The sequence below is a fragment of the Aegilops tauschii genome, chromosome 7, assembly GCF_002575655.3.
Source record: "Aegilops tauschii subsp. strangulata cultivar AL8/78 chromosome 7, Aet v6.0, whole genome shotgun sequence".
NCBI lineage: Eukaryota > Viridiplantae > Streptophyta > Magnoliopsida > Poales > Poaceae > Aegilops > Aegilops tauschii.
The window spans coordinates 573,803,944-573,829,682 of record NC_053041.3 but is presented as its reverse complement, the minus strand read 5'-3'; the positions used below and the strand labels follow the sequence as shown (position 1 = coordinate 573,829,682).

General features: G+C 43.8%; 1 long non-coding RNA gene across 1 annotated transcript; it reads right to left on the bottom strand.

Moving 5' to 3' along the window:
• Window positions 1–384: 384 nt before the first annotated feature.
• On the bottom strand, window positions 385–1,212 carry LOC120969607 (uncharacterized). The gene is made up of 2 exons (XR_005763940.2): window positions 1,050–1,212; window positions 385–754 (listed from the first exon to the last, which is right to left on the bottom strand). It is a non-coding gene; the product is annotated as an uncharacterized lncRNA (long non-coding RNA).
• Window positions 1,213–25,739: the final 24,527 nt, after the last annotated feature.

Here is a 25,739-nt window from a genome sequence, read left to right as displayed (position 1 = left end):
GGGCGGAGCTAGGCGAGAAGCAGCTGAGCGGCGGGTCCTGCCGGTCATGGCGCTCGGCCGACATGGCTCTGCCGCTGCGGGCCGACCTGGAAGGGGGGAGCTAATGCGAGAGATGGGCCGCTCCACGGGGAGTGAGGTGGCGAGGAGGCTGCAACCGGGGGTTACCGGGGGCGATGCAAATGACCGGAACCACCCCGGGTGCACTGTGGCCACGCCGAGTGGCATGCCACTCGCGTGGTCACCACCCTAAATGGCGCTCTGAGGTCTCATTGGTTGAAAACACTTGCCAGGGACACTCTTCTCTGATGGACTAAGTGTATGGCAGAAATAGGGTCACGTTGATATGGTATGGCCATATATTAGTTAACAAACGAGAGAATACCAAAAGGAAACACATCAGATAAATTAATCCTCAACTCTCGAAACCTCTTTCATTTAGAATTTCAGACATTCGAGCAACCAAGGAGCGAAAGTTACAAAATATTCAGAAATGCGACCCATGTACTCCATTAGATTAGACCGGTGGGCGTCGACGGAGCAGGGGTCGTCGCCGCAGCGGCGTCTAGGGTGGAAGATCTTTGACAGTATGACTCTTTCTCGCACTCGGCCAATGAACTATGACAGGTACTGTCTATCAAACAGCAGAAACACACGTGCGCTGTGACACCGGAGCAGGATGTTTTGACGCACAGCCCGCCCGGTGATATATTGATCTTGCTGCTGCTTCCCATGTCTTGATGACCCAAGGTTCTGCCTGTGCAATAAGAAACAAACCGTCGTCATACAATTTTTCTTTCTGATGATCTCTGCGGTATCATATCAACTACTCCCTCTGCAAAGAAATATAAGTGCGTTCTTATATTTCTTTACGGAGGGAGTGATTAATAAGTAACCGATGCCCAATCGCTTCGCAGACCGTAAGCGCTGACCCGAAGAAAGAAAAATCCATGCAAAAAGAAAGAAAGAAACAAAGAAAAATCCATGGATGATTCAGTAGTGTTGGAAAGACAGATCAAGTGAAGTTTAGCAATGGTAAGCGTGGTGATTACATTGCCCGTGGTTAACGAAGCACACAAGGAGGAGCACCGAGAGCGCTATGACCGCTGTATGGAAGGGGTTCATGGACCTGTCCATGGAGGAAGACGTGCACTTGCTTGGTGCTCGTCTAAATGCGCCCGAGTATGTATGTTTTCTGGTGTAAAGCCGGCTGGAGATTCGCTCTAGTCAGAAATCAAAACTTGGATTGCTAAAATATCATGGATAACGTGCCGGTTAATGCAAGGATCTTTGTGATACGATACTCTCATTTTCATATTAACTAGCTAAATATCTGTGCGTTGCTTGCTACAGATGAAACAATATTTCAATGATTGTGGCGTTTGACTGATTGTCCTTGGCGGTGCTGACGTTGACTCTATTGTGACGGTCTGGGTGCACACGAAGCGGTAGATTATGGCCTATTTTGTAAAAAATATCCACTATCAGGAAAAATACAATTGGAAAAAAAATCTCTACAAGTAGTACAAATTATCTACATGCCTAATTTTTTTTTGCGAGAAAACTTTCAATCTATTCATCTTCTATCATGGCAGTACAACGAACACTAGAAATAATAAAAATTACATCCAGATCCGTAGATCACCTAGCGACGACTACAATCACTGAAGCGAGCTGAAGGCGCGCCGCCGTCATCACCCCTCCATCGCCGGAGTTGGGCACAACTTGTTGTAGTAGACAGCCGGGAAGTCGTCGTGCTAAGGCCCCGTAGGACCAGCGCACCAGAACAGCAACCGTCGCTGATGAAGAATAACGTAGATCGAAAGGATCCAACCTGAAGACACACGAACATAGACGAACCACAACTAGATCCGAGCAAATCCACCGAGGATAGATCCGCCGGAGACACACCTCCACACGCCCACCAATGATGCTAGACGCACCACCGGAACGGGGACTAGGCAGGGAGACCTTTATTCCATCTTCAGGGAGCCGCCGCCGTCTCGTCTTTCTGAGTAGGACACAAACCCTAACAAATCTTGAAGAAACAACTAACAATGGAGCCCTCCTGCCGGCCCTTGCCAGTATCCACCATGCCCCCATGGCCCTGGGGCCACGGGAGACGAGGCGGACCTGCGGTGGAGCCGGCAAGAGGCACAAACCCTAGCTTTTCTTGGAGGAGGAGGCGCGGCTGGAAAGAGGCTCTCACCTCAAGGCAGCTCTCTACATGCCTAATTAACAGCCTGACTAATTAATTAATTGCATTAATGGCTCGGTTTCTAAATTTATTTGGCATGAAAAAAACTCTATTTAAGCATACCTAATTAATTGCATTAATAACTTGATTTCAAATTGATTTGAGCTCAGTTTCAAAATTATTTTTACACTAATGACTGCTTGTGAAACGGCGACGTATCAACTCCCATTTAATACTCCCCCGTTTCTAAATATAAGTCTTTTTAGATATTGCAATGCAGACTTCATACGAAGTCAAATGAGTGAATCTACACTCTAAAATATGTTTATATATATTCGTATGTAGTTTTTATTGAAATATCTAAAAAGATTTATATTTAGGAACGGAGGGAGTAGTATGGATTACAAATAGTATCAGTCAGATTTTTTTTTTTTTTGAGAATGAGAACCATGATCGGTTACCATCCATGTTTACACTAAGACCCAGGCTGGGCTTAAAAATACTGGACTTTAAAATCCCAGGCCCAAGCGTGACCCTCCCCAGCTCAAAAATACAAAAAAAAAAGAGTGTGTTTTTTCCTGTTAAAAATACTAGCTGAATACTCGTGTGTTGCTATGAAATAACGGTACGATCTTCAACCATGTGTTTAACAAACACTTTAGGACTTACTCATATAGGATAATTTGAGATTTCTCCAAAATATTTGTGATTTGTTACCATGTTGTAACAAACAAAGTGTTGCTTTTGTTTTCTCTCACTCTAGTAGCCACTAATATATGTACCCTTTGAAAGATAGGAAACAAACTTGTATATTTATAGATCATACTAGAAAAATGTTGTTGGGAGGCGTCAATAAATGGTTATTAGGGGAGTTTGGAGATGCTCTAAAGAAGCCCCAAAAGACTATTGCACCCACAAATAGACAAACGCATGCACGATTGTGAAGTTTCAAGCTTTAATGGGATATATACTACAGTAATTGGGATTGAGGTAAAATGAATGAAGAAGCTTGACAAAAATCGAGGTTTCTTCTCAAAAGCATCGAGAAGCTTATATATGTCTTTCAGCCTGCTTATCACAGGTAACATCTTTTTGTCGCGTCTCAGGGAAATCCAATTCACTGGTCATGACTACAGAGACTCGAGTACAATTTTCAGTGGAGTCGAGCATACTATCAACATCAGTAATAGCTTATTTTCCAACTTCGGAGCCAGCAGGTAAATCAGTCGAATCGGCAAAAACGATCATTCCAAATTATAATATGCTTTGGCTCCACCGGCATCAGGAAGGATAAACGAAACAGAAGGTTAAGCCTTTCTGAATAGAGAGCCAAAACATCATTAATTGTACACTGAGAAGACATCGATCTTAGCCTTAATCACACGTCTGTATTGATGTCTCCTGGACGTTACACCCTCATACTCAGCAGCGGACAAAATCTGAAAGAAACATAATTCAGTCTACTGTCAGAACGATAATTGCTGTGTGTGGATACTCAAACGCACGTAAAACATACTACAATCATCTTATGAGGGCCCCAAACTTCGTACGATTCTTCAGGGTAACAAAGAAACTTCAGAGCTGTTCCAAATTTGAGTAAACTCCAACGCTTAGTGAGAGATGATACATCAATGAATTTCTTTATAGATCTGCACAATAGTTTCAAATACTGCCTTTCATTTAACTCAAGGTGGTACAAGAGACGAGCCTTCTCAACAATGCTTCCAGTAACCTGGATGAAAATGAACATCTGTTTAATCACTGAGAGTAGCAGGAAAATGCAAAAAAAAAAGAAAAGTAAAAATCTGGAAAATCTTATGTTAAATTTCAATTTACATTACAAACAGTATGTCTGTGCATAATTTAGCTCGTTGGCAATGAAGCATTACAAGCACACAATAAATCGAAAAGGGCTAACACTGCACGGCCAAAGAGGACTTGCTCAAGGTTGCTAAGCATGCTGAAAAGAAAAGGACTAAAATTGCATGAAGATGGAGCAATAAAGCAGAGAGAACATTGCATGTCAGAAATAAGAAGGACAAGCGGATAGCCTCACCGAGTTTTCTTGGACAACAAAGCCATATTGGTGTAAGAAAAGGATTAATCCTTTCCTCCTGGGGGGCCGATACTCCTTCGGCTCTGATGCTTCCTCAGGCAATAAAGTGTGCATGATATTATCTAGACCCCAAATCAGCTCCTCCACAATATTATCATACTGACAGGTTATATCCTGAAAGAAAATGAAATAAATTGTGAGCCATACTGTTCACACAAACAGAAGCAACAAGATAGCTTACAGAGGTAGACTAACCAGCTTCCCTTCAATTATTCTTTTATATTCAGCCTGTCCAACAAGTAGTTTCTGCTCAGAGCCACAAAACTTGGTGAGCATCTCAGACAGGTCTTTGCCCACCACCCCGTTAGTGAGGTCAATGGCAGTGGACTTCTCCTCAAACTTTTTGAACCCCTCAAGCCTGACATTCTGAGAAAGAAATGCAAAAGGGATTTAAAAAAATCTTGTTAAATATAATGCAACATGGCTAAATCATGATAGGAGACAGGGTATTTCAATAGGAGTGCCTCAATCGTGAAGTACCATTAATGTTGCCTTTGTTATACACTTCCTTCAGTGGTGCTCCCAAAACTGTTCATTTGGGAAGTTGTATCTTTATCTTAATATAAATGTTTTTTTCCCTGTATATGTTTTCCTGGCCTTGCAAAATGGGTTTCAGCATATCTGGAGTCAATTGCAAGAAACCACCACATTTGCAGGAAACCACCAACTCGTTAATCCGTTGCAGAAAACACCGGAAATTTTGTTAAGTTGTTGCAAAAAACACTGATCGGGTGATTTGGCCCGTTTAATCACTTTCTTACAAGTGGGGCCAGATTGTAAGGAGTTGACTTGGCAAAAAATAACACATGCACCCCTGGATCTGAAAAACAAAAGCAATCGACCCCTCATCCTGCCCCCACGCGCACACCGTCGTGGACAATCCCTACTGTCGAAGCAGCGTGAGCTCGGCTGGCACGGCGACGCCCTGGCGCCGTTGTCGTCGTCGTTGCCTGCGGGGGCGAAGTGGTCGTCGTCGTCTGAGCCCTTGGCAGAGCACACGGTGAACAACGCCCGGAGTGCGAGCCGCAGCCGCCTCCGTTCGCCACCTGCAGAACGCCTCTTGTGGCAGCCATGAGTGCCGCCGCGACGGCCTCGGCTCTGCAGCCGGCCGGACAGAAGACAACGGGTGAGGCGCCTCCCTCCTCCCGCACATCATCCCAACGGTGGAGTCAATCGAGGGGGCGTGGGTCATCTGGGAGCTCCTCACGGCGCCGGCCAGGGGGGGTCCTCTTCCTTGTCCACGGCTGCCATTGCCGCCCGGAGAACTTCTGGCCGCCGTCCCAGCTCTGCCCCGGCCACGTCAGGCTGCCGGAGGGCGTCGCCATCACGCCCCGCACGCTATGGATGCGGCGGTTCACGGTGCAGCCATGGGCTCTGGTCGCTTCCTCGTCCTCCCCGCGGCCGTAGCCCTCTCCGTCACCGACGAGGGCGGCACCATGCCGGGCGGACGACAGGGCCAGGGAACGGCATCCCAGCCTAGGCGCCACCGTGCCGGACGGACGGCACAACACGGCGGGGGCGGCGATGTTCCACGGGGAGGGGAAGGGGGGTCTGATTGCTTTTATTTTTTAATCTAGGGGGTATGTGTTATTTTTTTTGCTAAGCCAATTCCTTACAATCTGGCCCCACTTGTAAGAAAGTGATTAAATGGGCCAAATCACTAGATGAGTGCTTTTTGCAACGACTTAACAAATTTTCCGGTGTTTTCTGCAACAGATTAACGAGTTGGTGGTTTCCTGTAAACCTAGCCGCAAATGTGGTAGTTTCTTGCAATTGACTCGCATATCTGTGAAAACCAAGCGTGTAGTTATTGCAATATTTGCAATTTGAATTCATATTTAAGTGTGTCAGAATTCATATTTAATTAATTCGTATTTTTCAGGTTTAGTGCTTCATTGATTTGTTCATGGTGGGCTGAAGACACATATTCTGAGACAGAGAGGGTGCGGAGTAATGAGTTCACATTTTATAGTCCACCCCACTACAATCAAGAATGGTGAAAGATTGCTGTGAATTTTGCAGAGTTGGCAACAAGCAGGAAACATGACAAAAATAGGTTGGAAAGAAGGAAAATGGCAGTGTTACAAAGAACCTGTGGCGGGTATGCCCAGAGATCCTGCAAGAGAAAATAAACAGAAAAACAGTTACATTATTTTGAATTTTTCATCGAAACGAAGGAGGATCAACAACGAGAAAACAAGTACCTTCATCGGAATGGTGAGGTCGACCCCATCAAAAGAGATAATTGCGAAACCAGAGGGCAATTCGTACAACAGCATGGTTGAAGAATCATTAATCTTCTTCTTGAGCGATGACAAACCTAAAATTATACCTGCGGAGAAATCAAGTAGAAGTGAGCAAATGGGATTACACAGACCCCCACCCACGAGCCCGAACTAAGAGAAAACTGTGTTATGGCAGGGGCTGCAAGCAGCGGCTTTCGGCTGAAAAGATTTGCCCCGTTTTACTTGGTGATTAGATGATTTGCGCCGCTTTGCTCTAGTTAGGATTCGATTATCTGCGCCATTTTTTTTATTCTTTTGATCATTTGCCCTGATTTGTGATCTAACGAATTCTTGATTATTTGAAACCAGAAAATGGACGTGGAATGACCTTTATGTGCCTATGGGCAGGTATGCAATTTCTCTGCCTAATATCCTCTACCCTGCAGCTCGTTCTACTCGTACTTGAACTACTGAAGTGACAAACCACGCAACAGGAAGCAAAGCGGCATAGCTGCTCCCGCTGCATCTCGTCAACGCGACGGCTCCCGGCACAGCGGCCACCCGGCGACCAAGTGACCGGTATTTCCTTTCCCCGCTGATTCCCTTGCTCATCTGGCTTCTCTCGATTCCTCCGCACGGCGGCGTGGGGCGTGTAACAGTGAGAGGGTTCAGAGTTTGAGCAGTGCATTTTCAGCACTTCCCTCGGATCCCTTACGCTGACCTTGTGCATAGAATTTTGAGGGAGTTGGTAACACCCTAGTGTTTTCTATACAAAGATCTTGATATTGTTGCTGCGTAATTCATTGGGTAATTGGTAATCCTGGAAATGGGATATTGTTTGTTATCGGCTAGGTAGACCCTTGGTAAACTAATGGTTACATGTAAAGATTCCAGTGCTCATAGTTTGTCTTTCAGTGCAGCGGCATAATGAGAGATGAGGGCTTGGTGGAATTATTTTTTGATGATCTTAGTGATTATGACCAAGACATGCTCCTGAACTTCACTGCATGTAAAACTTCTTGGCCATTGCATGATGTGAAAGAATCAAAGAAATGGAGAGTTATACTCAAATAGATTGGTACATTGCGGTTCCCGAGCCGCTCTCTACTTCTCTAGTTGGGTGCAAGCACAACTGATAAAAAAAAATTGTGAAAAATACCTATAGTGGTAGTGTAATAATGTGGGACGCTATGAAAGTGTCACTACATTTGGATCAGTTTAAATTATCTCTACGATTGTCAACAACATGAAAAATACTGCTCGTTTCACCGGATGGAAACTAGCATCACAAATCACACGGCCCAAACAAAAATTGAAAATTTAATAGAAGATGATTTCAACGCCTACAAGATGAGAATTGAGAGAGCAGTTGATGCTAATGGGCAGCCCTAACCTTCGCTGGCCGGAGGATCGTGGAGTGCAGCCCAGCGGCAACGGCGTGCCCGCATGTTTTTAGTCTAATGGCGTCCTCCGCCGCAACGGAGGGCAGCAAGGACGCAAGACGGCGGCGGCGCTAATCTTAGTCACGCGTTAATCATGGAATAAATTCGCGCTCGACACTAGGCCTCTGGCCGTAAGTGGGCATCTCATGGGCTTTCTTCCTTTTTAAATTGTACGACAGGGAGGGGGGTGGGAATCTCCTTGGACGCACGTTGCGTCAAAGTGTCGGTCTTTCGCACAGAGTGGTAAGGATCGAGCAATCACCTGGGCCGGGCCCATTAACGTGGTTCAGTGTTTTCCGCTTTTGGGAGCCTTCTAGAGTTTTCCTTCCGGTTTTTCTGCTTTTGGAACCTTCTAGAAAGTTCCCTGAACCGGTTTTCCTTTTTCTTTCTGGTTTTTCGTTTTCTTTTTATTTTTCTTCATTCTTTTTTCTTTTCTTTTCCGTTTTTGTTTCTTTTTTTCCTTTTTCGTTTCTTTTTTATGTTTCAAGTTTTTTTAAAGAGTTCATGTTTTCAAAATTGTTCGGAAACTTAAAAAATGTTCATGCTTATAAAAAAATTCAAATTTTATAAAAATCTCGTGTTTTTTCAAAAACTGATCATTAATTCAAAAACTATTTCCATTTTTAAAATTTGTTCAGGAATTTCAAGAAATGTTCCCGTTTTTCAGGAATTGTTTGGAATGTTTTTGTTCTAGTATTGAAAACTTGATCACAAGTTCAAAAAATATTCTTTTTTTTCGAATTGTTGGTCACGTGTTCAAAATTTGTTCGTGTTTCTTTTTTTTGGGATTTTCAGAATTGTTCTCCATTTCGAAATTTGTTCTAAAAATTCAAAATATGTTCGTGATTGAAAATTTTGTTCCCACTTTAAACTTTTTTCTCATAATGCCAAAAAATTTCATGTTTACAGAAATGTTCAGGATGATAAAAATTGTCCCTGTTATCAAATGATGTTCGCATTTTTAAAAAATGTTCGGGAATTTCGAAAAAATGGTCCTACTTCTCAAAAATTGTTCAACAATTCAAAATATGTTCCCATTAAAAAAACTGTTCAGAATTTTTAAAATGTCTCACAAATTCAAATAATGTTTGTGTTTTCAAAAAATGTTCGAGACTTTTGAAAAAGTTCAACAATTCGAAAAGAGTTCCCATTATCAAATTTTCTTCTCAAAATGCAATAAGTGTTAGAGTTATTATAAAATGTCGGGAATTTCAAAAAATGTTTGCACTTTCCAAAAGTTGTTCCAATTATTAAATTTTTGTTCTCAAAATTCAATAAATGTTCACGTTTTCGTCAAATGTTTAGGAATATCAAAATTCTTTCTGTCGAAAAATGTTCACATTTTTTTTATTTTTGAAAATTTTAAAAACTGTCCTAGTTATTCAATAAATTATTGGACTTTCAAACATTGTTCATTGTAAAAAAACACAATTTCCAAATAAAGTTCGAAAAAATTCAAAAACCTGTCCGGATTCTTCTTTGAAATTAGTTCTTATTCGATCACGCTCCCCTCTTTACACGAAAGTTTGGTAGCTCCACTGGTTAGCTTCTATCGTACTCCCTCCGTTCCTAAATATAAGAATTTCTAGAGGTTTCACTATGGACTACATACGGAGCAAAATGAGTGAATCTACACTCTAAATTATGTCTATAGACATCCGTATGTAGTCTGCATTGAAATCTCTAAAGATTTATATTTAGGAACAGAGGGAGTACATAAGAAGGAGGTCCCAAGTTCGAATCCTAGGCAAGATTTTACGCGCTTCCTTTTTCCTTTTTAACATCACTGCGCTACTATACAGCAAACAGGCAGGATCGCTATAGCGCCCACTATTGGCCCGGCCCACTCGCGGGGTGCCTGCGTGCGTCGCGTGGCTGTTCGACGCAAAACGCGTTGAATAGGAGCTCCCAAGGGGTGGGACTAACAAACGAGTACTCCTTCGGGAGCCTCGCAAGGGCCACTTGGGGTGGCTCGCTTTCAGTCATCCCTATGTGTCGCGCTCCCTCCAATATTTAAATTTTTTTCCCACATGGCTTTTTAGATGGTGCTTCCCTTGTATTTTTGCGCCTTTTTGATTTTCCACTGGTCTTTCTTAGTTTGTGGACAAAAAAATTGAAAAAAATTTACGCTAAAAAACACCTTTTTTTGGCTTTCCTGAGAGGCACGGGTTTGCTTCCAAGAGGCATGGTCGTGCCTCTCGGAAACAGAAAAAAAATACGCGTTTTCTTGTTTTTTCTTCCGCGAGAGGCACGGATTTGCTTTTGCGAAAGGCACGACCATGCCTCTCAGAAACGGTAAAAAAACGCATTTTCTTTCACCGTAAGAGGCAAGGATTTGCGACGAGACTCTCGAAAACAAAAAAAGCGTGGTTTTTTTCCTTCCGCGAGAAGCACGGATTTGCTTCTGCGAGAAGCACATTCATTCCTCTTTTGGAAAGGAAAAAAGGGCTCCTGGTTTGGTTTTTTTGTTTAAATTTTTTTGTGAAAACCTATCAAGATGGGATCCAGTTTTGAAGATCTTAACGCGAGGAATCCAACGGTGAAAGCGGTTCGAGATTTGGACACACGGTTTAAAAGATAAAACGTTTTGAATGTACGGAAAAAAACTCTTAGGTTCGGAGAAGTGGCGCACATGCAGTGCGCCACTTGTCGCAACTTGGGGAGGTGGGACTGACCTTTGCAAAGAGTGCTCCTTAGTGATTTCGCTATACAATAAGCGACGCGCTGGGAGGAGATGCATCGCGCACCCCTTGCGCCCCCATTTGTTCCAGCCCATGAGGGCGGCGGGGCGCCCCCTATTTTCTTGTTTAGTTTTTTTCTTTAGTTCTAATTTTGCTTATTTAAATAATTCAAGATTTCAAAATAGTTTGAAAATTCAAAAAATAAGTATTTTTAAAATGTTCGTGGAGCCAAAAAATGTCCCTAAATTCGAATAATGTTCGTGAATTTGAAAAAAAATGTTTGTGATTTCAATAAGCGTTTTCGAGTCAGCGGAAGGGTTTCGGTGAGTATGGGTAATACCAGGTATTACCCGATAATTAATATATAGGTGGAAAGTGTTTTGGGGCATGTTAATATATATAAGGCTCTAGTAATTATTAAAAGGCTTTTATATTAATTTAAATATTAACTGGCCTTAAAAAGACCAAAGCGGAGAAGGAAACTTGGGCCACAAAGGCCCAAGTGGAGGTGGCGGCCCCCTCACCTTTATAACTGGCTCCTCCCCCTAGCCAGCGCGCCAAGGAGGGCCCCTCCCTCCTTGCTGGCTGCCCTCTTCCTCTCCTCTAACCTATATATACTGGGGTGTTTTGCTCTATTGAGAGACACAAGTTCTGGAGTCTTCTCTCGTTCTTCTAGTTCTAATTCTAGTTGGTCCTAATTGACTAATTAGAGCTAGGCCTATTTCCTTTAATCCTCATAATTAGAAGCCCGATGTGATTTTAATTCCTCCCTCTAATTCTTCGACGGCGATTAGTTCTGGACGGCGAAGCGCTGCCAGATCGTAAAGGCTGCATGCTTGCAACCAAGTAGAGAGGCCGTGTTTTCGGTCTTCGGTTCAAGGGACTGTTCGCGGGGCGGTTCGCGGGATCGTTCATCCATGGTTCTAGGGACTCCAAGTACGATACATCAACACGTTCTTCTTCCGCTGCAACTCGTTGACGGTGACGATCATGATGAAGGAAATATGCCCTAGAGGCAATAATAAAGTATTATTTATTTCCTTATATCATGATAAATGTTTATTATTCATGCTAGAATTGTATTAACCGCAAACATAATACATGTGTGAATACATAGACAAACAGTGTGTCACTAGTATGCCTCTACTTGACTAGCTCGTTAATCAAAGATGGTTAGGTTTCCTAGCCATAGACATGAGTTGTCATTTGATTAACGAGATCACCTCATTAGGAGAATGACGTGATTGACCTGACCCATTCCGTTAGCTTAGCACCCGATCGTTTAGTATGTTGCTATTGCTTTCTTCATGACCTATACATGTTCCTATGACTATGAGATTATGCAACTCCTGTTTACCAAAGGAACACTTTGTGTGCTACCAAACGTCACAACGTAAATGGGTGATTATAAAGGTGCTCTACAGGTGTCTCCAAAGGTACTTGTTGGGTTGGCGTATTTCGAGATTAGGATTTGTTACTCCGATTGTCGGAGAGGTATCTCTGGGCCCACTCGGTAATGCACATCACTATAAGCCTTGCAAGCATTGTGACTAATGAGTTAGTTGCGGGATGATGTATTATGGAACGAGTAAAGAGACTTGCCGGTAACGAGATTGAACTAGGTATCGAGATACCGACGATCGAATCTCGGGCAAGTAACATACCGATGACAAAGGGAACAACGTATGTTGTTATGTGGTCTGACCGATAAAGATCTTCGTAGAATATGTGGGAACCAATATGAGCATCCAGGTTCCGCTATTGGTTATTGACCGGAGAGGTGTCTCGGTCATGTCTACATAGTTCTCGAACCCATAGGGTCCGCACGCTTAACGTTACGATGACAGTTATATTATGAGTTTATATGTTTTGATGTACCGAAGGTTGTTCGGAGTCCCGGATGTGATCACGGACATGACGAGGAGTCTCGAAATGGTCGAGACATAAAGATTGATATATTGGACGACTATATTCGGACACCGGAAGTGTTCCGGAGAAGTTTCGGATTAAACCGGAGTGCCGGAGGGTTACCGAACCCCCCCGGGGAAGTATTGGGCCTTAGTGGGCCTTGAGGGGAGAGAGAGGGCAGCAGCCAGGAGGTGGCGCGCCCCCTCCCATGAGGAATCCTAGTTGGACTAGGAGAGGGGGGCGCAGCCCCTCTTTCCCTCTCCCTCTCCCTCTCTTTCCTTCCCCCCTCTTTTCCTAGTTGGACTAGGAAAGGGGAGTCCTACTCCTACTAGGAGGAGGACTCCCCCCTCTCCTTGGCGCGCCTAGGGCAGCCGGCCTCCCCCTTGCTCCTTTATATACGGGGGCAGGGGGCACCTCTATACACACTTGATATACGATATTTTAGCCGTGTGCGGTGCCCCCCTCCACCATATTACACCTCGATAATACCGTTGCGGAGCTTAGGCGAAGCCCTGCGTCGGTGGAACATCAACATCGTCACCACGCCGTCGTGCTGACGAAACTCTCCCTCAACACTCGGCTGGATCGGAGTTCGAGGGACGTCATCGAGCTGAACGTGTGCTGAACTTGGAGGTGCCGTGCGTTCGGTACTTGATCGGTCGGATCGTGAAGACGTACGACTACATCAACCGCGTTGTTATAACGCTTCCGCTGTCGGTCTACGAGGGTACGTGGACAACACTCTCCCCTCTCGTTGCTATGCATCACCATGATCTTGCGTGTGCGTAGGAATTTTTTTGAAATTACTACGTTCCCCTACAGTGGCATCCGAGCCTGGTTTTATGCGTTGATGCTATGCACGAGTAGAACACAAGTGAGTTGTGGGCGATATAAGTCATACTGCTTACCAGCATGTCATACTTTGGTTCAGCGGTATTGTGAGATGAAGCGGCCCGGACCGACATTACGCGTACGCTTACGCGAGACTGGTTTCACCGTTGCGAGCACTCGTTGCTTAAAGGTGACCGGCGGGTGTCTGTCTCTCTCACTTTAGTTGAACCGAGTGTGGCTCCGCCCGGTCCTTGCGAAGGTTAAAACAGCACCAACCTGACAAACTATCGTTGTGGTTTTGATGCGTAGGTAAGAACGGTTCTTGCTAAGCCCGTAGCAGCCACGTAAAACTTGCAACAACAAAGTAGAGGACGTCTAACTTGTTTTTGGAGGGCATGTTGTGATGTGATATGGTCAAGACATGATGTGATATAATTTGTTGTATGAGATGATCATGTTTTGTAACCGAGTTATCGGCAACTGGCAGGAGCCATATGGTTGTCGCTTTATTGTATGAAATGCAATCGCCATGTAATTGTTTTACTTTATCACTAAGCGGTAGCGATAGTCGTAAAAGCAATAGTTGGCGAGACGACAACGATGCTACGATGGAGATCAAGGTGTCGCGCCGGTGACGATGGTGATCATGACGGTGCTTCGGAGATGGAGATCACGAGCACGGTGCTTCGGAGATGGAGATCACAAGCACAAGATGATGATGGCCATATCATATCACTTATATTGATTGCATGTGATGTTAATCCTTTATGCATCTTATCCTGCTTTGATTGACGGTAGCATTATAAGATGATCTCTCACTAAAATTTCAAGATAAAAGTGTTCTCCCTGAGTATGCACCGTTGCAAAAGTTCTTCGTGCTGAGACACCACGTGATGATCGGGTGTGATAGGCTCTACGTTCAAATACAACGGGTGTAAAACAGTTGCACACGCGGAATACCCAGGTTAAACTTGACGAGCCTAGCATATGCAGATATGGCCTCGGAACACGGAGACCGAAAGGTCGAGCGTGAATCATATAGTAGATATGATCAACATAGTGATGTTCACCATTGAAACTACTCCATCTCACGTGATGATCGAACATGGTTTAGTTGATTTGGATCACGTAATCACTTAGATGATGAGAGGGATGTCTATCTAAGTGGGAGTTCTTAAGTAATATGATTAATTGAACTTGAATTTATCATGAACTTAGTACCTGATAGTATCTTGCTTGTCTATGTTAATTGTAGATAAATGGCCCGTGTTGTTGTTTCGTTGAATTTTAATGCGTTCCTTGAGAAAGCAAAGTTGAAACATGATGGTAGCAATTACACGGACTGGGTCCGTAACTTGAGGATTATCCTCATTGCTGCACAGAAGAATTACGTCCTGGAAGCACCGCTAGGTGCCAGGCCTCCTGCAAGAGAAACACCAGAAGTTATGAACGTCTGGCAGAGCAAAGCTGATGACTACTCAATAGTTCAGTGTGCCATGCTTTACGGCTTAGAACCGGGTCTTCAACGACGTTTTGAACGTCATGGAGCATATGAGATGTTCCAGGAGTTGAAGTTAATATTTCAAGCAAATGCCCGGATTGAGAGATATGAAGTCTCCAATAAGTTCTATAGCTGCAAGATGGAAGAGAATAGTTCTGTCAGTGAGCATATACTCAAAATGTCTGGGTATAATAATCACTTGATTCAACTGGGAGTTAATCTTCCGGATGATAGCGTCATTGACAGAATTCTTCAATCACTGCCACCAAGCTACAAGAGCTTCGTGATGAACTATAACATGCAAGGGATGAATAAGACAATTCCCGAGCTCTTCGCAATGCTAAAGGCAGCGGAGGTAGAAATCAAAAAGGAGCATCAAGTGTTGATGGTCAGTAAAACCACTAGTTTCAAGAAAAAGGGCAAAGGGAAGAAGAAGGGGAACTTCAAGAAGAAAAACAAGCAAGTTGCTGTTCAGGAGAAGAAATCCAAGTCTGGACCTAAGCCTGAAACTGAGTGCTTCTACTGTAAGGAGACTGGTCACTGGAAGCGGAACTGCCCCAAGTATTTGGCGGATAAGAAGGATGGCAAGGTTAACAAAGGTATGTGTGATATACATGTTATTGATGTGTACCTTACTAATGCTCGCAGTAGCACCTGGGTATTTGATACTGGTTCTGTTGCTAATATTTGCAAGTCGAAACAGGGGCTACGGATTGAGCGAAGATTGGCTAAGGACGAGGTGACGATGCGCGTGGGAAATGGTTCCAAAGTCGATGTGATCGCCGTCGGCATGCTACCTCTACATCTACCTTCGGGATTAGTACTAGACCTAAATAATTGTTATTTGGTGACAGCGTTGAGCATGAACATTATATCTGGATCTTGTTTGATGCGAGACGGTTATTCATTTAAATCAGAGAATAATGGTTGTTCTATTTATATGAATAATATCTTTTATGGTCATGCACCCTTGAAGAGTGGTCCATTTTTAATGAATCTCGATAGTAGTGACACACATATTCATAATGTTGAAGCCAAAAGATGCAGAGTTGATAAGGACAGTGCAACTTATTTGTGGCACTGCCGTTTAGGTCATATCGGTGTAAAGCGCATGAAGAAACTCCATACTGATGGACTTTTGGAATCACTTGATTATGAATCACTTGGTACTTGCGAACCGTGCCTTATGGGCAAGATGACTAAAACACCGTTCTCCGGAACTATGGAGAGAGCAACAGATTTATTGGAAATCATACATACAGATGTATGTGGTCTGATGAATATTGAGGCTCGTGGCGGATATCGTTATTTTCTCACCTTCACAGATGATTTGAGCAGATATGGGTATATCTACTTAATGAAACATAAGTCTGAAACATTTGAAAAGTTCGAAGAATTTCAGAGTGAAGTTGAAAATCATCGTAACAAGAAAATAAAATTCCTACGATCTGATCGTGGAGGAGAATATTTGAGTTACGAGTTTGGCCTACATTTGAAACAATGCGGAATAGTTTCGCAACTCACGCCACCCGGAACACCATAGCGTAATGGTGTGTCCGAACGTCGTAATCGTACTTTATTAGATATGGTGCGATCTATGATGTCTCTTACTGATTTACCGCTATCGTTTTGGGTTTATGCTTTAGAGACGGCTGCATTCACTCTAAATAGGGCACCATCGAAATCCGTTGAAACGACACCTTATGAACTATGGTTTGGCAAGAAACCAAAGTTGTCGTATCTTAAAGTTTGGGGTTGCGATGCTTATGTGAAAAAACTTCAACCTGATAAGCTCGAACCTAAATCGGAGAAATGTGTCTTCATAGGATACCCAAAGGAGACTGTTGGCTACACCTTCTATCATAGATCCGAAGGCAAGATATTTGTTGCTAAGAATGGATCCTTTCTAGAGAAGGAGTTTCTCTCGAAATAAGTGAGTGGGAGGAAAGTAGAACTTGATGAGGTAACTGTACCTGCTCCCTTATTGGAGAGTAGATCATCATAGAAATCAGTTTCTGCGACACCTACACCAATTAGTGAGGAAGTTAATGATAATGATCATGAAACTTCAGATCAAGTTATTACTGAACCTCGTAGGTCAACTAGATCAAGATCCGCACCAGAGTGGTACGGTAATCCTGTTCTGGAGGTTATGTTACTAGACCATGACGAACCTACGAACTATGAAGAAGCGATGATGAGCCCAGATTCCGCAAAATGGCTTGAAGCCATGAAATCCGAGATGGGATCCATGTATGAGAACAAAGTATGGACTTTGGTTGACTTGCCCGATGGTCGGCAAGCCATTGAAAATAAATGGATCTTCAAGAAGAAGACTGACGTTGATGGTAATGTTACTGTCTATAAAGCTCGACTTGTTGCGAAAGGTTTTCGACAAGTTCAAGGGATTGACTACGATGAGACCTTCTCACCCGTAGCGATGCTTAAGTCTGTCCGAATCATGTTAGCAATTGCCGCATTTTATGATTATGAAATTTGGCAAATGGATGTCAAAACTGCATTCCTGAATGGATTTTTGGAAGAAGAGTTGTATATGATGCAACCGGAAGGTTTTGTCGATCCAAAGGGAACTAACAAAGTGTGCAAGCTCCAGCGATCCATTTATGGACTGGTGCAAGCCTCTCGGAGTTGGAATAAACGCTTTGATAGTGTGATCAAAGCATTTGGTTTTATACAGACTTTTGGAGAAGCCTATATTTACAAGAAAGTGAGTGGGAGCTCAGTAGCATTTCTGATATTATATGTGGATGACATATTACTGATTGGAAATGATATAGAATTTCTGGATAGCATAAAGGGATACTTGAATAAGAGTTTTTCAATCAAAGACCACGGTGAAGCTGCATATATATTAGGCATTAAGATCTATAGAGATAGATCAAGACGCTTAATAGGACTTTCACAAAGCACATACCTTGACAAAGTTTTGAAGAAGTTCAAAATGGACCAAGCAAAGAAAGGGTTCTTTCCTGTATTACAAGGTGTGAGATTGAGTAAGACTCAATGCCCGACCACTTCAGAAGATAGAGAGAAGATGAAAGATGTTCCCTATGCTTCAGCCATAGGCTCTATCATGTATGCAATGCTGTGTACCAGACCTGATGTGTGCCTTGCTATAAGTTTAGGGAGGTACCAAAGTAATCCAGGAGTGGATCACTGGACAGCGGTCAAGAACATCCTGAAATACCTGAAAAGGACTAAGGATATGTTTCTCGTTTATGGAGGTGACAAAGAGCTCATCGTAAGTGGTTACGTTGATGCAAGCTTTGACACTGATCCGGACGATTCTAAATCGCAAACCGGATACATATTTACATTGAACGGTGGAGCTGTCAGTTGGTGCAGTTCTAAGCAAAGTGTCGTGGCGGGATCTACGTGTGAAGCGGAATACATAGCTGCTTCGGAAGCAGCAAATGAAGGAGTCTGGATGAAGGAGTTCATATCCGATCTAGGTGTCATACCTAGTGCATCGGGACCAATGAAAATCTTTTGTGACAATACTGGTGCAATTGCCTTAGCAAAGGAATCCAGATTTCACAAGAGAACCAAGCACATCAAAAGACGCTTCAATTCCATCCGGGATCTAGTCCAGGTGGGAGACATAGAAATTTGCAAGATATATACGGATCTGAATGTAGCAGACCCGTTAACTAAGCCTCTTCCACGAGCAAAACATGATCAGCACCAAGACTCCATGGGTGTAAGAATCATTACTATGTAATCTAGATTATTGACTCTAGGGCAAGTGGGAGACTGAAGGAAATATGCCCTAGAGGCAATAATAAAGTATTATTTATTTCCTTATATCATGATAAATGTTTATTATTCATGCTAGAATTGTATTAACCAGAAACATAATACATGTGTGAATACATAGACAAACAGTGTGTCACTAGTATGCCTCTACTTGACTAGCTCGTTAATCAAAGATGGTTATGTTTCCTAGCCATAGACATGAGTTGTCATTTGATTAACGAGATCACCTCATTAGGAGAATGACGTGATTGACCTGACCCATTCCGTTAGCTTAGCACCCGATCGTTTAGTATGTTGCTATTGCTTTCTTCATGATTTATACATGTTCCTATGACTATCAGTGAGCATATACTCAAAATGTCTGGGTATAAGAATCGCTTGATCCAACTGGGAGTTAATCTTCCGGATGATAGCGTCATTGACAGAATTCTTCAATCACTGCCACCAAGCTACAAGAGCTTCGTGATGAACTATAACATGCAAGGGATGGATAAGACGATTCCCGAGCTCTTCGCAATGCTAAAGGCTGCGGAGGTAGAAATCAAAAAGGAGCATCAAGTGTTGATGGTTAATAAGACCACTAGTTTCAAGAAAAAGGGCAAAGGGAAGAAGAAGGGGAACTTCAAGAAAAACAGCAAGCAAGTTGTTGTTCAGGAGAAGAAACCCAAGTCTGGACCTAAGCCTGAGACTGAGTGCTTCTACTGCAAGCAGACTGGTCACTGGAAGCGGAACTGCCCCAAGTATTTGGCGGATAAGAAAGATGGCAAGGTGAACAAAGGTATATGTGATATACATGTTATTGATGTGTACCTTACTAATGCTCGCAGTAGCACCTGGGTATTTGATACTGGTTCTGTTGCTAATATTTGCAACTCGAAACAGGGGCTACGGATTAAGCGAAGATTGGCTAAGGACGAGGTGACGATGCGCGTGGGAAATGGTTCCAAAGTCGATGTGATCGCGGTCGGCACGCTACCTCTACATCTAACTTCGGGATTAGTTTTAGACCTAAATAATTGTTATTTGGTGCCAGCGTTAAGCATGAACATTATATCTGGATCTTCTTTGATGCGAGACGGTTATTCATTTAAATCAGAGAATAATGGTTGTTCTATTTATATGAGTAATATCTTTTATGGTCATGCACCCTTGAAGAGTGGTCTACTTTTGTTGAATCTCGATAGTAGTAATACACATATTCATAATATTGAAGCCAAAAGATGCAGAGTTGATAATGATAGTGCAACTTATTTGTGGCACTGCCGTTTAGGTCATATCGGTGTAAAGCGCATGAAGAAACTCCATACTGATGGACTTTTGGAACCACTTGATTATGAATCACTTGGTACTTGCGAACCGTGCCTCATGGGCAAGATGACAAAAACACCGTTCTCCGGAACTATGGAGAGAGCAACATATTTGTTGGAAATCATACATATAGATGTATGTGGTCCGATGAATATTGAGGCTCGTGGCGGATATCGTTATTTTCTCACCTTCACAGATGATTTGAGCAGATATGGGTATATCTACTTAATCAAACATAAGTCTGAAACATTTGAAAAGTTCAAAGAATTTTAGAGTGAAGTTGAAAATCATCGTAACAAGAAAATAAAATTTCTACGATCTGATCGTGGAGGAGAATATTTGAGTTATGAGTTTGGTCCTCATTTGAAACAATGCGGAATAGTTTCGCAACTCACGCCACCCGGAACACCACAGCGTAATGGTGTGTCCGAACGTCGTAATCATACTTTACTAGATATGGTGCGATCTATGATGTCTCTTACTGATTTACCACTATCGTTTTGGGGTTATGCTTTAGAGACGGCTGCATTCACATTAAATAGGGCACCATCAAAATCCGTTGGACGACGCCTTATGAACTGTGGTTTGGCAAGAAACCAAAGTTGTCGTTTCTTAAATTTTGGGGCTGCGATGCTTATGTGAAAAAAACTTCAACCTGATAAGCTCGAACCCAAATCGGAGAAATGTGTCTTCATAGGATACCCAAAGGAAACTGTTGGGTACACCTTCTATCACAGATCCGAAGGAAAAACTTTTGTTGCTAAATTCGGAATTTTTCTGGAGAAGGAGTTTCTCCCGAAAGAAGTGAGTGGGAGGAAAGTAGAACTTGATGAGGTAACTGTACCTGCTCCCTTATTGGAAAGTAGTTCATCACAGAAACCGGTTTCTGCGACACCTACACCAATTAGTGAGGAAATTAATGATGATGATCATGAAACTTCAGATCAAGTTGTTACTGAACCTCGTAGGTCAACCAGAGTAAGATCCGCACCAGAGTGGTACGGTAATCCTGTTCTGGAGGTTATGTTACTAGACCATGACGAACCTACAAACTATGAAGAAGCGATGGTGAGCCCAGATTCCGCAAAATGGCTTGAGGCCATGAAATCCGAGATGGGATCCATGTATGAGAACAAAGTATGGACTTGGTTGACTTGCCCGATGATCGGCAAGCCATTGAAAATAAATGGATATTCAAGAAAAAGACTGACGCTGACGGTAATGTTACTGTCTATAAAGCTCGACTTGTTGCGAAAGGTTTTCGTCAAGTTCAAGGGATTGACTACGATGAGACCTTCTCACCCGTAGCGATGCTTAAGTCTGTCTGAATCATGTTAGCAATTGCCGCATTTTATGATTATGACATTTGGCAAATGGATGTCAAAACTGCATTCCTGAATGGATTTCTAGAAGAAGAATTGTATATGATGCAACCGGAAGGTTTTGTCGATCCAAAGGGAGCTAACAAAGTATGCAAGCTCCAGCGATCCATTTATGGACTGGTGCAAGCCTCTCGGAGTTGGAATAAACGCTTCGATAGTGTGATCAAAGCATTGGGTTTTGTACAGACTTTTGGAGAAGCCTGTATTTACAAGAAAGTGAGTGGGAGCTCTGTAGCATTTCTGATATTATATGTGGATGACATATTGCTGATTGGAAATGATATAGAATTTCTGGATAGCATAAAGGGATACTTGAATAAGAGTTTTTCAATGAAAGACCTCGGTGAAGCTGCGTATATATTGGGCATCAAGATCTATAGAGATAGATCAAGACGCTTAATTGGACTTTCACAAAGCACATACCTTGACAAAGTTTTGAAGAAGTTCAAAATGGATCAAGCAAAGAAAGGGTTCTTGCCTGTGTTACAAGGTGTGAAGTTGAGTAAGACTCAATGCCCGACCACTGCAGAAGATAGAGAGAAGATGAAAGATGTCCCCTATGCTTCAGCCATAGGCTCTATCATGTATGCAATGCTGTGTACCAGACCTGATGTGTGCCTTGCTATAAGTCTAGCTGGGAGGTACCAAAGTAATCCAGGAGTGGATCACTGGACAGCGGTCAAGAACATCCTGAAATACCTGAAAAGGACCAAGGATATGTTTCTCGTTTATGGAGGTGACAAAGAGCTCATCGTAAATGGTTACGTCGATGCAAGCTTTGACACTGATCCGGACGATTCTAAATCGCAAACCGGATACGTGTTTACATTGAACGGTGGAGCTGTCAGTTGGTGCAGTTCTAAACAAAGCGTCGTGGCGGGATCTACATGTGAAGCGGAGCACATAGCTGCTTCGGAAGCAGCAAATGAAGGAGTCTGGATGAAGGAGTTCATATCCGATCTAGGTGTCATACCTAGTGCATCGGGTCCAATGAAAATCTTTTGTGACAATACTGGTGCAATTGCATTAGCAAAGGAATCCAGATTTCACAAGAGAACCAAGCACATCAAAAGACGCTTCAATTCCATCCGGGATATAGTCCAGGTGGGAGACATAGAAATTTGCAAGATACATACGGATTTGAATGTTGCAGACCCGTTGACTAAGCCTCTTCCACGAGCAAAACATGATCAGCACCAAGGCTCCATGGGTGTAAGAATCATTACTGTGTAATCTAGATTATTGACTCTAGTGCAAGTGGGAGACTGAAGGAAATATGCCCTAGAGGCAATAATAAAGTTATTATATATTTCCTTATATCATGATAAATGTTTATTATTCATGCTAGAATTGTATTAACCGGAAACATGATACATGTGTGAATACATAGACAAACAGAGTGTCACTAGTATGCCTCTACTTGACTAGCTCGTTGATCAAAGATGGTTATGTTTCCTAGCCATAGACATGAGTTGTCATTTGATTAACGGGATCACATCATTAGGAGAATGATGTGATTGACTTGACCCATTCCGTTAGCTTAGCACTCGATCGTTTAGTATGTTGCTATTGCTTTCTTCATGACTTATACATGTTCCTATGACTATGAGATTATGCAACTCCCGTTTATCGGAGGAACACTTTGTGTGCTACCAAACGTCACAACGTAAATGGGTGATTATAAAGGTGCTCTACAGGTGTCTCCAAAGGTACTTGTTGGGTTGGCGTATTTCGAGATTAGGATTTGTCACTCCGATTGTCGGAGAGGTATCTCTGGGCCCACTCGGTAATGCACATCACTATAAGCCTTGCAAGCATTGTGACTAATGAGTTAGTTGCGGGATGATGTATTACGGAACGAGTAAAGAGACTTGCCGGTAACGAGATTGAACTAGGTATCGAGATACCGACGATCGAATCTCGGGCAAGTAACATACCGATGACAAAGGGAACAACGTATGTTGTTATGCGGTCTGACCGATAAAGATCTTTGTAGAATATGTGGGAACCAATATGAGCATCCAGGTTCCACTATTGGTTATTGACCGGAGAGGTGTCTCGGTCATGTCTACATAGTTCTCGAACCCGTAGGGTCCGCACACTTAACGTTACGATGACAGTTATATTATGAGTTTATATGTTTTGATGTACCGAAGGTTGTTCGGAGTCCCGAATGTGATCACGAACATGATGAGGAGTCTCGAAATGGTCGAGACATAAAGATTGATATATTGGACGACTATATTCGGACACCGGAAGTGTTCCGGAGAAGTTTCGGATTAAACCGGAGTGCCGGAGGGTTACCGAAACCCCCCAGGGAAGTATTGGGCCTTAGTGGGCCTTGAGGGGAGAGAGAGGGCAGCAGCCAGGAGGTGGCGCGCCCCCTCCCATGAGGAATCCTAGTTGGACTAGGAGAGGGGGGCGCAGCCCCTCTTTCCCTCTCCCTCTCCCTCTCTTTCCTTCCCCCCTCTTTTCCTAGTTGGACTAGGAAAGGGGAGTCCTACTCCTACTAGGAGGAGGACTCCCCCCCTCCTTGGCGCGCCTAGGGCAGCCGGCCTCCCCCTTGCTCCTTTATATACGGGGGCAGGGGGGCACCTCTATACACACTTGATATACGATATTTTAGCCGTGTGCGGTGCCCCCTCCACCATATTACACCTCGATAATACCGTTGCGGAGCTTAGGCGAAGCCCTGCGTCGGTGGAACATCAACATCGTCACCACGCCGTCGTGCTGACGAAACTCTCCCTCAACACTCGGCTGGATCGGAGTTCGAGGGACATCATCGAGCTGAACGTGTGCTGAACTCGGAGGTGCCGTGCGTTCGGTACTTGATCGGTCGGATCGTGAAGACGTACGACTACATCAACCGCGTTGTTATAACGCTTCCGCTGTCGGTCTACGAGGGTACGTGGACAACACTCTCCCCTCTCGTTGCTATGCATCACCATGATCTTGCGTGTGCGTAGGAATTTTTTTGAAATTACTACGTTCCCCTACACATGATCCCAACCCGTTATGCATATATTGATCTTGGGTGTGCGTAGGCGTGGTTTTTTTTTGTTTTCTACTACGTTTCCCAACACGCGCCTGGTGGAGATACACCGCTGATGAGAGCAGTTGCCTGAGGACCTCTGTCATGATCCCAGGTACGCCGTCAACTCACCGTTGTGGGACACCTGGTTTCGCTACGAGACCGACCTCAAGAACCAATCCTTCTTCGTCGCTCGGGCACGTGCTCCTAGCCCACCGCACGAGCGCAGGGATATGTACACACGTGCGCCCTCGCTGCCCCATGGCCACCAACTCGGACCAACAAAGAGGAGGACGAGGACCTCCGCATGGCCATCGAGCAATCTAAGTTCACCCAGCTCGCCGAATGGGACGGCCTGGCCATGCAGCTAGCCATATCGGCCGCAGGCGACGTTGCCGTCCCCGAGCGAGAGGAGCCCGAGCCGGGGGTGTGGGAGGTGGAGGAGGAGGAGGTGGTGTCATTTTGCGGCGACCATATTGCCATGCGCATTGGAGATGGTGTCTGCGCCTGCCGTCCAGGTAGGTGCGGAGACGTTGTCACTGCAGTGACAGACTGTGGTGCAGCAGCAACCCGAGCTAGAGCAGGTGCCGCCCGCTACAGCAGCATCACATGTGCCGACGCCACGTGTTCCGTGACCGTTCCCGTGGCAGCCTCCGCCCTTTGTCGACCTCATCGCGGACGACGGCAATACTGGCTGCGACGACCAGGAGTAGATCTAGGACTTCTTTTTTATAAGCGTTAAGTTTAAAATGTTGAAATGCTGGGACTTTGGTTGAAGTTAAGTTATGTACTTTGGTTCCCTCAAAAAAAGTTATGTACTTTGGTGGAAATGTGAAACATTTTATGTTTCAAAATGTTTGATTTCTTTTAAATATCAAAGTGTTGAAATGAATCGGCTGCATTGGGTGCATCTATGGCCTGGCGGGCCCAAACGGACATGCTTTTTGTCTAATTTTGGGTCCTTGCGTTCGAGTTGGCCTAAATTCTCGAAAGGGAGAGGATACCTGACGAAAAATGATAGCTTTTGCGTAGAACCATGATCACATCTTTTTTCTCTTGTCTGTCAGCTAAATTCGTGTGAGGCTGTGCTCGTGAACTTCTTCACTGTGTGACTGAAACCCTCGTAGCTTTGTGCAAATTTCTCCGTCAATTCAGTGGCTTTCGCGGTGGCTGTGCCGAGGTTGGTTTTGCTTCGCAGGGCAGATCAAGTTGACATCGGCGAGGAGGGACCGATGAAGGACAAAACGCTATGATCGGCAACTGCATGTACGACTAGTTAACACCAAAAGAAATAAGCTCAACAATTATACAAGCTCACAGCATCTCACCACTAGTAGAAA